The following is a 13,646-nucleotide window of genomic DNA, read 5'->3' as shown; positions in this document are numbered from 1 at the left end:
CTCCAACTCTCTGTGTTGACAAAGAATGGATATTTAGTTTATTGGGTACACATGAGTTGAGCAGGAGAGGGAAAGAGGTAAGCCAACTGAAAACATTGACCACTCCCTCCTCACTTCCAAATCCAGTGCCCCAGTATCATCTCTAGCACTGCCAAGACCACTGACTGCAGCCTCTCCCCCACATCTCCTGTGGATCCCACAGATCTTCTCCTCCTCCCTACTCCAGAAGGCAACCCCTGCTAACACACAAGCCACATCTGCCAGAAAATCAGGTAGCCTGCCTGCTGATCTTGTCTTCTTCTTCTGTTCCCCCAAACCCAATCCCCCAGTTTCATCCCAGCTCTGCAACAGAACACTTGTGGCAGCTTTCTCTACCCCCATTCTCCTGTGAACCCCACAGATCATCTGACTTCCCTCCCTCTACTCATTGTTTTATCCTAGCTCCCAAATCTAGCAGGCACCTCCTGCTAACCCAAGGGCCTCTCCTCCCAGGGCAACAAGGAGGCTGAAGGCAGACCCACACCTTTCCTTTGGCTCCTCCAATTCCAATCCCCCAGTCTCATCCTCAGTTCTGTAACAGAAAACTTGCCTTGGTCTCCCTTTCTTCTCTGACCCCATCCCCAATGGATCACAAACACCTTCTCTTCTAACCTTCTTTCCCCCAACTCATCCTGGTATCCCAGCCTCCAACCCTAGCAGGCATTCCCTGTAAACACACCATCTGAGTGAACAGGGAAGCAGGCAACACAATACCATCACACTCTCTGAAAATTCAGAAAGGAAACAGAAACCAAGAATAAAACACCCACCCAACAAAGCCAACAAAGACAAATCCAGAAATCAGAACCTAAACCTATGATCATCCCAAATCCAGATGCCTACACACCAGTGTAAAAACACAAACAATAACAGCCAGGGCAATGTCTCCACTAGAGCCCAGCTGTCCTACCATAGTAGGCCTTGAATACTCTAATAGATCAGACCTTAAAGCAGGCTATATGAAGATTATATAGGTCCTTAAAGATAAAACAAATAAATCCCTCAAAGGACTCCAGAAAAACAAAAACAAACAATTGGAGGAAATGAATAAATCCCTTTAAAAATTCCAAAAGACCACAAATAGTGGAAGGAAACAATAAAACTGTGCAAGACTTGAAAGTGGAAATAGAATCAATAAAGAAATCACAGATTGAGGGAATTCTGGAAGTGAAAATTTTAGAAATTTGAACAGGAACCACAGAGATAAGTTTCACCAACAGATTACAAGAGATGGAAGTTAAGGATATGATAGAATAAATGAATATACTGGTCAAAGAAAATGTTATATCTAAAAAAACTTCTGACAGAAACATCCAGAAAATCTGGGACACTATGAAAAAAACAGTATCTAGCTACAAATCCAGCCCTATAGAAGATGCTAGAAGAAAAACTCCAACCTAAGGAGATTAATTATACCCATGAAAACACAGGAAATAAATAATCTCAGAAAGTAAACACACACACACACACACACACACACTCACATACCCATACCACCACCACCAACAACAACAAAATAACATAAATAACAATTATTGGTCACTGATATCTCTCAATATTGATTATCTTAATTCCCCAATTAAAATATAAACTAACATAAAAGATGCTAAAACAGGACCCATCCTTCTGCTGCTTCCAAGAAACAGACCTGAACATCAAAGACAGATGTTACCTCAGGGTAAAAGGTTGGAAAAAATATTCCAAGCAAATGGACCCAAGAAGCAAGTACATGTACCCATCTTAATATCTAACAAAATAAAATTTAAACCAAAACTAATCCAAAGATATAGGGGAGGCCAATACACACTCATAAAAGAAAAAAGTCCACCAAGATGACATTTCAATTCTTAACATCTATGCCCCAAACATGAGAGCACCTAAGTGTGTAAAAGAAACACTACTACAGCTTAATTACATATTGATCCTCACACACTGATAGTGGGAGGCTCTAATACCCAACTCTCACCAATGGTCAGGTAATCCAGACAAAAACTAAACAGAGAAATACTGAGCTAATTGATATTATAAAGCAAATGGTCCCAACAGATATTTACAGAACATTTCACCTAACACAAAAGGATATACCTTTTTCTCTGCACTTCATGAAGCTCTCTCTAAAGCTGCCCACATACTTAGACACAAAGTAAGTCTCAACAGATACAAGAGAATTGAAATAACTCCCTGCATCCTATCAGACCACCATGTATTAAAGTTGGATATCAATAACAGAAACAACAGAGAGCTCATGGATACTGAACTACTTCTTACTGAATGAAAAATTAGTTGAGACAGAAATAAAGAAACTAAAGACTTTCTAGAATTCAATGAAAATGAATACACAACATACCCAAACTTATAGAACACCTGAAAGCTCTAGAACAAAAAGAAGTAAGCACACCTAAGAGAAATAAAGGACAAGAAATAATCAAACTCAGTGCTGAAATCAATAAAGTAGAAACAAAGAGAACAGTGCAACAAATCAAAAAAGAGTTGGTTCTTAGTGAAAATCAAAAAGATAGACAGCCCCTTATCCAAACTATCTAAAGGGCAAAGAGGGAATATCCAAATTAACAAAAATCAGAAATGAAAAGGGGGACATAACAGCAAACACCAAGGAAATCTAGAGAATCATAAGGACATACTTAAGAAGCCTCCACAAAATTGGAAAAATCTAAAAGAAACAGATAATTTTCTTGATAGGTACTACTTACCAAAGTTAAATAAAGATCAGAAAAACAATTTAAATAGACCCCTGTATTCCTTAGTGAAATGGAAGCTGTCATTAAAAGTCTTCTAACCAAGAAAAGTCCAGGACCAGATGGTTTTAGAGCAGACTTCTACCATACATTCAAGGAATTAATGCCAACATGCCTCAAATTTCTTCCACAAAATAGTAACAGAAGGAACATTGCCCAATTCATCTTATAGGGCCATAGTTATCCTGATACCCAAACCACATAAAGACCTAACAAAAAAGAGAATTCCAGACCAAGTTTCCTTATGGTCATATAGACATAGATGTCAAAATACTCAATAAAATACTTGCAAACCTAATCCAAGAATATATCAAAAAAGAGCACCCCCCATGGTCTAGTATGCTTCATCCCAGAAATACAGGGATGGTTCAATATATGAAAATCAATGAATATAATCCATCATATAAACAGACTGAAAGAAAAAAAACACATGATCATCTCAATCTCATTAGATACAGAAAAAGCCTTTGACAAGATCCAATACAGCTTCATGATTAAAACAACAACAACAACAACAACAACAAAATGTCCTGGAGAGATTATGTACAAGGGGCATTCCTGAATATGATAAAGGCAGTCTACAGCAAGCCCATAGCCAACATCAAATTAAACAGAGAGAAACTCAAAGCAATTCCACTAAAATCAGGGGCAAGACAAGGTTTCCCACTCTCTCCATATCTATTCTATATAGTACTGGAAGTCTTAGCTAGAGCAATAAGACAACTGAAGGAGACCAAGGGGATACAAAATGGAAAGGAAGAAGTCAAAGTATCATCATTTGCAGATGACATAATAATATAAACAAGTGACCCTTAAAAGTTCCACCAGGGAGCTCTTACAACTAATAAACATTTTCTGCAAAGTAGCTGAATACAAAAGTAACTCTCAAAAATCAGTGGCCTTCCTGTATACAAATGACAAATGGATTGAAGAAGAAATGAGGGACATATCACTTTTCACAATAGCCTTGAATAATGTAAAATATCTCAGGGGCAATTCTTTTTTTATTTAAATTACAAACAAGCTTGCTTCACATGTCAATCCCAGATCCTTCTTCCTCCCCTCCTCTCCCACCTCCCACCAACCCTCCATCCCCAGCCTTCTACTCAATCATCACTCTGCTCCCCAGGGAGGGATCTCCAAAGTCTGTCACATTATCGGGGCAGGGCCTAGGCACTCCCCAGGGGTAATTCTAATCAATCAAGTAAGACTTGTATGATAAAAACTTTAAGTATTTGAGCAAAGAAATTGGAGAGACATCAGAAGACGGAATAATCTCCCATGTTCATAGATCAGTAGGATTAATATAATAAAAATGGCCAGCCTACCAAAAGTGATCTACAGATCCAGTGCAATCCCCATCAAAATTCCAACACAGTTCTTCACAGACCTTAACAAAATGACTCTCAGCTTCACATAGAAAAACAAAAGACCCAGAGTAACTAAAACAATCCTGAACAAATAAAGAACTGCTGGAGGCCTCACCGTTCCTGATTATAGTAATAAAAAAACCACATGGTATTGGATAAAAACAGACACTTCCATCAATGGGCTCAAAATGAGGACCCAGACATAAATCCGTTTACCTATGGACACCTGAATTTTGATAAAGCCAGAAATATCCACTAGCTAAAAAAGACAGCATCTTCAACAAATGGTGCTGATCAGACTAGATGTCCACATGTAGAAGAATGCAAATATAACCATACTTTCTACCTGCACAAAACACAAGTCCAGGTGGATCAGAGACATCAACATAAAACCAGATACACTGAACCTGATAGAGAAGAAAGTGGGGTATAGCCTTGAATATATTGGCACAGGAGAAGACTTTCTGAACAGAACACCAATAGTGAATGCATTAAGATTAATTATTAAAAAATGGATCCTCGTAAAACTGAAAATCTTCTGTAAGGCAAAGAACACTGTCAATGGGACAAAACATCAGCCTACACAATAGAAAAAGATTTTCACCAACTCTGCATCCCATAGAAGTCTAATCTTCAAAATATGTAAAGAACTCAAGGAACTAGACATCAAAAACCCAAATAATCAAGTTTAAAAATGGGGTACAGGTCTAAAGAGAGAATTCTCGATAGAGGAAACTCAAATGACTGAGAAACTCTTAAAGAAGTGTTCAACATAATTAGGCAGGGAAAAGCAAATCAAAACTGTTTTGAGATTCCATCTTACACTGTCATAATAGGTATGATCAATAACACAAGTGACAGCCCATACTGGCAAGGACATGGAATAAGGAGAACACTCATACATTGATAGTGGGAGTGAAAACTTGTATAGCCACTACAGAAATCAATGTGGCATTTCCCCATAAGGCTGGGAATTGATCTACCTCAAGATCCAGCTGTATCACTCTTGGGCATATACCCAAAGTATGTTCCATCCCACCGCAAGAACAGTTGCTCAACCATGTTCATTATTACTTTATTCATAATAGCCAGAAATTTGAAATAGACTAGATGCCCTTCAATAGAAGAATGGATAAAGAAAATGTGGTACATCTACACAATAGAGTTTTACTCAGCTGTTTTTTTAAAAAACGACATCATGAAATGTATGGATCTAGAAAAAGCAGGCAAATGAATGGATCTAGAAAAAGTCATTCTGAGTAAGAAAACCCAGACCCAGAAAGATAATTATGGTATGTATTAGCTTATATGTAGCTATTATTCATTAGGTAAACAGCCAAGCTACAATCTGTAGACCCATAGAGGTAAGGTACAGCAAAAGGGTCGAGGGTGGACACATATACCTCCCTGGGAGGGAAAAATAGAATAGATTTTATGGGTGGTCTGGGAGCAGGTGTGGACAAGAGGATCAGGTGGGAAGAGGAAGGGGATATAGAGTAGAGGGAGAGAAGGCAGGGAGAGACACCTGGAACTAAGGAACATTTTAGGAATGGTATGGAAAGTTAGTGCAGTAGAAACTTCCTAAAACATATGAAGGTGATCCTAATGAGAGCTAATAATGGGGGATACAGAGTTTCAATTGACTATCTCTTGTTACCAAACAAGACTTCTAGTCTTGGTACTAGGTTGCATTCAGTTGTCTTATTGGCCAAAGGGGTCATCTAACTATTCCCAAACAAACCAGGCTGTTGCTAAGGCAATGGACTGCTCTCTGAAAACTGACAGTGACACCATTGCTGAGGACAACACCCACAGGACTGATTGAATATGGAGAAGTCCATCTGATGCTTATACAGAACCTTCACCCGTCCATTCTGGTGTCTTTGGTGTGGGAAGGTACTCTGCAAGGCTGTCAAGTAGGAGATGTAGGCACCAACCCAGTTACAAAACCTTTGGCCTACAATCTGTCCTGCCCACAAGATATAACAGAACAATGGTGATACAGAATTTGTGGGAACCAATGTGTGATTTGACTTAAAGACTACTTCATGAGACAGAACCCATAACTGATACTACTTGGGTAACTAAGAACCAGAGACTAGAAATATGGAGATCTAGGGTGAAGTCAGACCCCACTGGTCTAAAATGGGGCCAGAGGTGTCAAATAACATGACTCCTAATCATATTTTGCTATATTCATAGATGAGTGCTTTATCCAGTCATCACCAGAGAGGCTTCCTCTGGCAGCAGATGGGATGAAGAGAGATCCACAGTCAGACCTTATGTGGAGAGTCTAAAAGGGATGTCTCCATCAAACCCCTGCCCTCAGAAAGAGTATAAGAACCAGAGGAAAAAGAAGACACCAAGATAACACGGACCTCTGGCTAAACTAAACAAGGTGCATTTGAACTCACAGAGACTAAAGCAGCATGCACTACACAGGGCTACACAAGTCTGCACCAGGTTCTCTATATATAATACAGCTATAATAATTTTTTGAGTGTGAGAACAAGTGGGTCTCTGATTCTTGTGTCTTCTCTTAGGACTCTTTTCTTTCTGTTGGGTTGCCTTGTCCAACCTCGATATAATGGTTTGGGTTTACTTTATTGTATTTTATTTTGTCATATTAGGCTATTATCTTATAGAAGCCTAACAGATGCTCAGTCTTTTGAACACAAGCACATGGATGGAGCACTGCCTGCTTTTGTTATTGATTCTTGGTTATATATTGTCCTTAGGAATGTAATGAGGAAAAGAAGAGTTTGTGTACTCAGCTTGGTGCAGGCCTTAGGCATTTCCTGAGGCCTACACCTGACATGGAATACTTTAAACATTTCAAGCATAGAGAAAAATTCTAAGAAGAAAGAACACCTATAGTTCTTCTTCCTCGTTTACTAATATTAATAATTTACTACATTTGTTTCATCTTTAAGTGTGACAGGCATGTGCAGTATGTGTGTGTCAGCAGATTTCTTCATTTTTAATTGCTATGAACCATTTCAAAGTAAGTCATGCGTGTCATGGCATTTAATTATCAATGGTTCAGAATGTATTTCTAAGAATAAAAACTTTGTCATGTTTCTAAGAATAAGAGCATTGTCCTGTTCTTATATAAGCTAATTATTACTATTACTATTATTCCTAAGAAATAAAATAATTATGGAGCATCAAGTTTCCCTAATTGTTCTGCGAATGTCATTCATAGCTGTTTTCATAATGGTAAAATAGAAATAACACAAAATTGACCATTTTGGCCTTTTTAAAGGATACAGTTTAGGTACATTCACATTATCAAAGTTCATCCCTATAACTTTTCTACCTCCTTCAATTGGAACTTTGAGACATTAAAAATTAACTCCACATCCTTCTTACCCACAGGCCCTAGCAGCCATCTCTATAAATTTAACAACTCTGGGTCCTCACAGAAGAAGAGTCAAGGGGGTATAGCTCAGTGGTAGAAAATTTGACTGCAGAAGTAGAGTCAGAATTCTTGTCCCCATGTGACAAGCTTATTTCCCTTAGCATGATATCTCATGGTTTATCCAAATTGGTAGCATGTGTCAGAATTTCCTTCCTATTCAAGACTAAATGATTCTATGCAGAAAGCATGTTTTGCTTCTCCAGTGTGTAGATGCTTTTTGAGCATTACCCATCATTCAGTTATTGTGAATGATGTTGCTAAAAGCATATGTGTACAAAGAGCATTTGAGTTCTTTGCTTCACATTCTGTATCTGGAAGTAGATGGTTTCTTTAAAGAAATGCTTGTTCTTTCTTTCCCGTTTATTTTATTTTATTTTTCTTTTATTCTCTACCTTCACAGTTTTGCTCTTCATTTTAAATTATTAGTTTTGAGTTGTCTTATGAAATAAAGGGTTTAATGTGGCATTTTCATAGACCTATATCATTGTACTACCTTCTGATAGACCTCTTCACTGCCTTCTCCATCACCCCTGTTGCTGGCTCTCTCTCTCTCTCTCTCTCTCTCTCTCTCTCTCTCTCTCTCTCTCTCTCTCTCTCTCTCTCACACACACACACACACACATACACACACACACAGAGTATGCTCTATCTCACACACACACTTTATCTCTCTCCCTCTCCCTCTCCCCCCCCTCTCCCTCACAAACACACACACACAAGTTCAAGGTCAGCCTGCATAAATAGTTAATCCTGTCTCAATAAAAAACAAAACAATAATAACAGTAATAATAAAATTAAAAGTTATTCTTATGCCAAAGTATAATTTCACATATTATTTATAAATAAAAAAGAGAAAATTTACTTTGTAGCTTCAATATCTAGCAACCCACCTGTTTAACTAGGTAACCAAGCATAGCCACAATAACATCAGGAAGTCTTATATTGTACACTTTGTGCTTAATACCTTAGGAAGCACACAACAGGGTCCATGACATGTTCTTGACAAAAGCATTTCACCTGAATCTAAAGAAGCTTCTTGTCCAGAAATGTAGCAATATAATATAAGCCATATAATTTACCACTTGATAGGAACCTATACCAAAAGCATGGGCCACATATTTTTATAAAAATTGGTAAATTGTACCACATCAGAATGAAAGCTGGAGTACACCGCAGAACACAATACAGAGAAAAGGCAATCTGTACACTGGAAGAAATATTAGCAAGTCACATATCTGATGAGAATATATGAAGAATTCTGACAATTCAATGATAACAACAAAATTATATTAAATTATGGACAGTGGGCTTGAATAAACAGTTCTCCAAAGAGATCATATTCATTGGGATGGACTTCATCAATAAAAAGGAAAATAATAAGAAATAATACATATTGGTGAGGGTATGGAGAGGTTAGAATACTTGTGCCTTGTTGATAAGACAGTAAAATGGCTTAACTGTTAAAGAAAATAGTACAGCTATTCCTCAAATAATTAAACCTAGAACCAATGCATCGCCCAACCATCTGCTTCTGGATATAGTTCCAACAGGAACCCGAATGCTCTTTGTATACACATGTTTACAGCAACATTATTCACAGTAGCTAAATGATGGAGAATGCCCAAATATATAACCATGGGCCATCTACCTCCACAATAGCCCTTAGTGACCAGAAGCATTCACTTGGACCAGTCATTGTAATTATAACTGTGTACCCAGGCTTCATTTCCTATGGTTACTTACAAGAGCCAAGATTAAGTTTGAGTCTTTTTTGTTTGTTTCTTGTACTCTTCTTTTCCTTCCCCCCCCTCCTTCCCTCTTCTTCATCTTTCTCCTCCCTCTCCTTCTTTCTCCTCCTTTCTCCTCCTTTCTTTCTCCATCTCCCCTCTCCCTTCTCTCTTAGCCCCAATCCTCCTGCTGCAGTCTCCACAGTGACGGGATTTGGAGGTGTGTCCCATCACATACAGCTGCTTCTGTGTTTCTGATCATTCTTGTGGAGAGTCTGTCATGCACTAGAGGAAGAATCTCATTTTTAAACTCTTTTTTTTTTTCTGTGACTACACTGACATCTATACCAGGACTTGTGGTTCTTGGAGCAGTGAACTCCTGTGATAGAAGTGTAGAAGTGTAGCCGCACAGGATCTCCTGGGTGATGTCACGCTGAGACGATGAGATTGTAGGACATGGTCCCCTGAATGACAATCTCTGCTCTCGTTCTTTCCTTTGCCACATAATAGTCATCGAATCCTATCCTGAATTTTCTGCTTGATTCCCAAGAACACTGTTCATTTTAAGCATCCAGGATAGATAACTGTCACCCTCCTGACTCTCCCTTTCTCACCAGGTGCTTTACCAGAAATTCTTCCCCCTTTCCATTAACCAAATCACCTCCTGGATTCCTGCCCATTTTTCCTCAGAGGTAGCATAGTAGAGTACAGTAGTGCCTTCCCTTTAGGCTCTAAATGGGACAATAGTCACAGTCCACTGCGTTAGTGAGGTTTTTTTGTTTTGTCAGCTTGATACAAGCTAGAGTCATGTGAGAAGGAATTTCAGTTGATAAAATGCATCCATAAGAATGTCCTATATGCAAACTGTGGGGCAGTTTCTTTACTAACAACGGATGTGGAAGGACCCAGACCGTTGTGGGTGGTGCTACCCTGAGGAAGGTAAGCCAGTAAGCATCACTCCTCTGTGGTCTCTACTACAGTTCCTGCCTCCAGGTCCCTGCCTTGAGTTCCTGCTTTACTTCCCTCAATGTACTGTGATCTGAACCTGTAAGTCAAATAAATCCTTTCCTCTTCCTCCCCAAGTAGCTTTTGATAATGGTGTTTTTCATACCAAAAGAAAGGAAGCTAATACATCCATATTATAATTCCTAAGTAGGAGAGAATTTTCCATTTTCTTCTGTATGTTTATGTTAATCCAATTTCCATTGCTGTAAGAGAGTACCACATGCTGGGCAGCTCAGAAGTTTCATTAGCATACTGCTCTAGAGGCTGGGAAGCCAAAGAGCCCGGTGCTGGCATGTTGGTAAGGGCCTTCCTGCTACATAATAACTTAGCAGAGAGCATGGTGTGGTAAGGCAAAGCAAACATTCCAACTCAGATCTCTCTGTCTTTAAAAGACCACTAATATCAATACCTTTATGACTTCATCTAATCCTAGTAACTTCCCCAAACTCCACCTCCAAATATCCTTACTTGGGGATTCATTTTCTAGCACATGAACTTTCATGGCACTTTCAAACCATAGCAATGTCTGTGAAATTGTAAGGCCAAATGGATGATGATATAAAGGTTCCAGGTCTTAAAGTTTGTTCTTATTGCAGGTAAAAAGTGATGCTAATGACCCATCTAGAAAAGATCCATGGACTCAAAGATGCCAGAGATCAAAAGTAAAGACTATGCATAAGGATCTTAGTTTCTTTGCCTGTTGCTATAATAAAAAAAAATACCTTGACAAAAGCAACTTAATGGGGAGGGCAGATTAGATCACAGTTCTATGTATAGCTCATCATAGCACCAGGAACTTGAAACATGTAGTCACATTGCGTCATGAATGCATGATGCTGATCAGCTCATTTCTCCATTTATACAGTCCAGGACTCAGCCAGGGAATGGTGCCAACCACTGTGGGTGGGCGTATCCTCCTCAATTAGTGAAATCAAGACAATTCCCACAGACATGCTTAGAGGCTCACCTCCCAGTTGATTCTAGAGGCATGTTTAACTGACAATTAACACCAGTTACAATTCCACCCCTTTGTGTCCATAGGCTCCTAACTGTTATAATGTAGAATGCATCCAGACTGTCTTAAGAAGTCCCATAGTCATTAACCATTCCAACACCTTAACTGTCCAAAGTCTCTTAACTGTGAGCTCCTATAAAATAAAAACAAGTTACATACTTCCAGCATGTAATAAAAGAATACACATTTCTATTCCAGGAAGGAAGAATTAGGCACAGTGAGAAACGACTGGACTAAAGCGAGACTAAAATCCAGAAGGGAAACACTAAATCCTATAACTTCATATTTGACATCTGGAGCTCATGACAAAGTTGGCTAGGCTTCAAGGGACTGGGGCAGCCTCCCTCACCTTTCCATCTCTGTGGCCTGTAGCACACACCTCTCTCCCTTGAGGCAATGCAACTTCATGTACATAGCTCTCCTTGGCAGACATCCCACAGTCTTGGAATCCCCAATATTGTGAGGTCTCCATTGTAACTTAGGCTCCACCTTTAGCAGCTTCAGAAAATGGCCTCTCAGGGCTTCCTTGAAGGGAATCTGATCCTGTCACACATCAGTTAGCCTCAGCCAGTCTCCAAAACTATAGGCCAAGACTCCGTGGCCTTCTCAATCTTGCTTCTTTCAGGCCTCTAAAACCAACACCACATGAATAATACTGCCAAATTCTGCTACCAGATCTGCATGGAACCTCCAATGGTTGTGAGTTTGCCTTGAGGACACCTTTCCTATCGTCCCAGGGGAATGCAGAAGGCTTCTTTTCAGTGGCGCTAATCTCTTCAATAAACTACAGCTGCTTTCTCAGACACCAATTGAATGTTCTGTCTTGAAATCTCCTCTGCCCAATAAATTAATCTCTTACCTTTAAATTCAGATTCACTCAAGTTGTCAGGACACGGATAGAATAATGCAAGATTCTTAGCCAAAATAACACACAAATGGTCCCTATCCTGGTTCCTGAGAGAGTCCTCGGGCACCTCATGGGCTGAGAGCCTGCTGTCCATATTTCTCTCAGTATTCCTGTCTTCCAACCTCCCACTAAAATGGCCCACTAAGTTCTGCTTACAGCACTCAGGAATTTTTCTAGCCCAAAGTTCCAAATTGTTCTACATTCATCCTAAAACCGGTTCCAAATTGCTAAGCACCACATGGTCAAGCTTATCACAGCAATGACTCAGCCTCTCGGTACCAATTTTCTGTCTTAGTTTCTTTTCCAGTTGCTATGATAAAAAATAGCCTGAGAAAAGCAACTTAATGAAGGAAGGTTTATTTCAGCTCATGGCTCAAGGGAAAATATATCGTGGTGAAGTGAAGGCATGGGAACTTGAAGCAGCTGGTCACATGGCACCTGCTGTCAGGAAGCAGAGAGCAGCTATGCCTGTGGCTGCTCAGCTCCCTGCTTAGCCAGAGATGCCACTAACAATGCTTGGGCCTTCCTACCTCACTTAATGCACTCAACATAATCCCTGGGCATACCTAGAGGCTCACCTCTCAGGGGACTTTCCATCAAGGTCATAATTAGTGCTAACTGTCATGAGTGATGTCAGCTCTATAACTATACCATGTCTAGAAGAAAATATGGGAGAAATTTATGGGAGAGTAGACGAAGAGTTTTCACTATGAGAAAGTGTAGATGATGAAATTAAAAATTGACAAATTGGATTTGCTAAATATTTTAAATGTTCTTTGAAAGAGAATTTTAAAAATTAACCGTTAAGCTATAGGATGTAAAACAATACACATATCTGGAATATGGCTTATGTACAAAGAACTCTTGTAACCCAATATATTAAGCAATAGCATTTTAAAACAAACACAAGAGGCCAGCAAGATGACTCAGCATGCAAAGTTAGTTGTCTCCAAACCTAAAGACCTGTTCAAGCTGGGTGTTGGTGGCACACGCCTTTAATCCCAGCACTTAGGAGGCAGAGAATGAACTTATTATGTTGGGTTCTTGTTCTATGACACACACATGTGTGTCATGGCACATGCTTGCAAAAGAACACACACATACACATGAAATAAATAAAAATGTAACAAAAACTTTAAGAATAAAATAAAATGGGCAAATATTTGAAGAACACCTTCACCAAAGGAGATATATGAATGGCCTATAAAGACGTTCTAAGCACCCAACATAATTAGTTACTAATGAGCATTAGTCATTATGCAAATTAAAACCTCAATAAAATATACCATAACATACCCATTAACATTTCAAGAAATTAAAAACACTAACCACAGCAAATTGACACTGGATTCTCCTACAATGCTTTAGGGTATCTAAAATGGTATAGTTACTTTGAAAAAGAAATG

This window comes from Mesocricetus auratus, unplaced genomic scaffold, assembly GCF_017639785.1.
Source record: "Mesocricetus auratus isolate SY011 unplaced genomic scaffold, BCM_Maur_2.0 Super-Scaffold_100008, whole genome shotgun sequence".
Lineage (NCBI taxonomy): Eukaryota > Metazoa > Chordata > Mammalia > Rodentia > Cricetidae > Mesocricetus > Mesocricetus auratus.
This window is presented reverse-complemented; position numbering follows the sequence as displayed.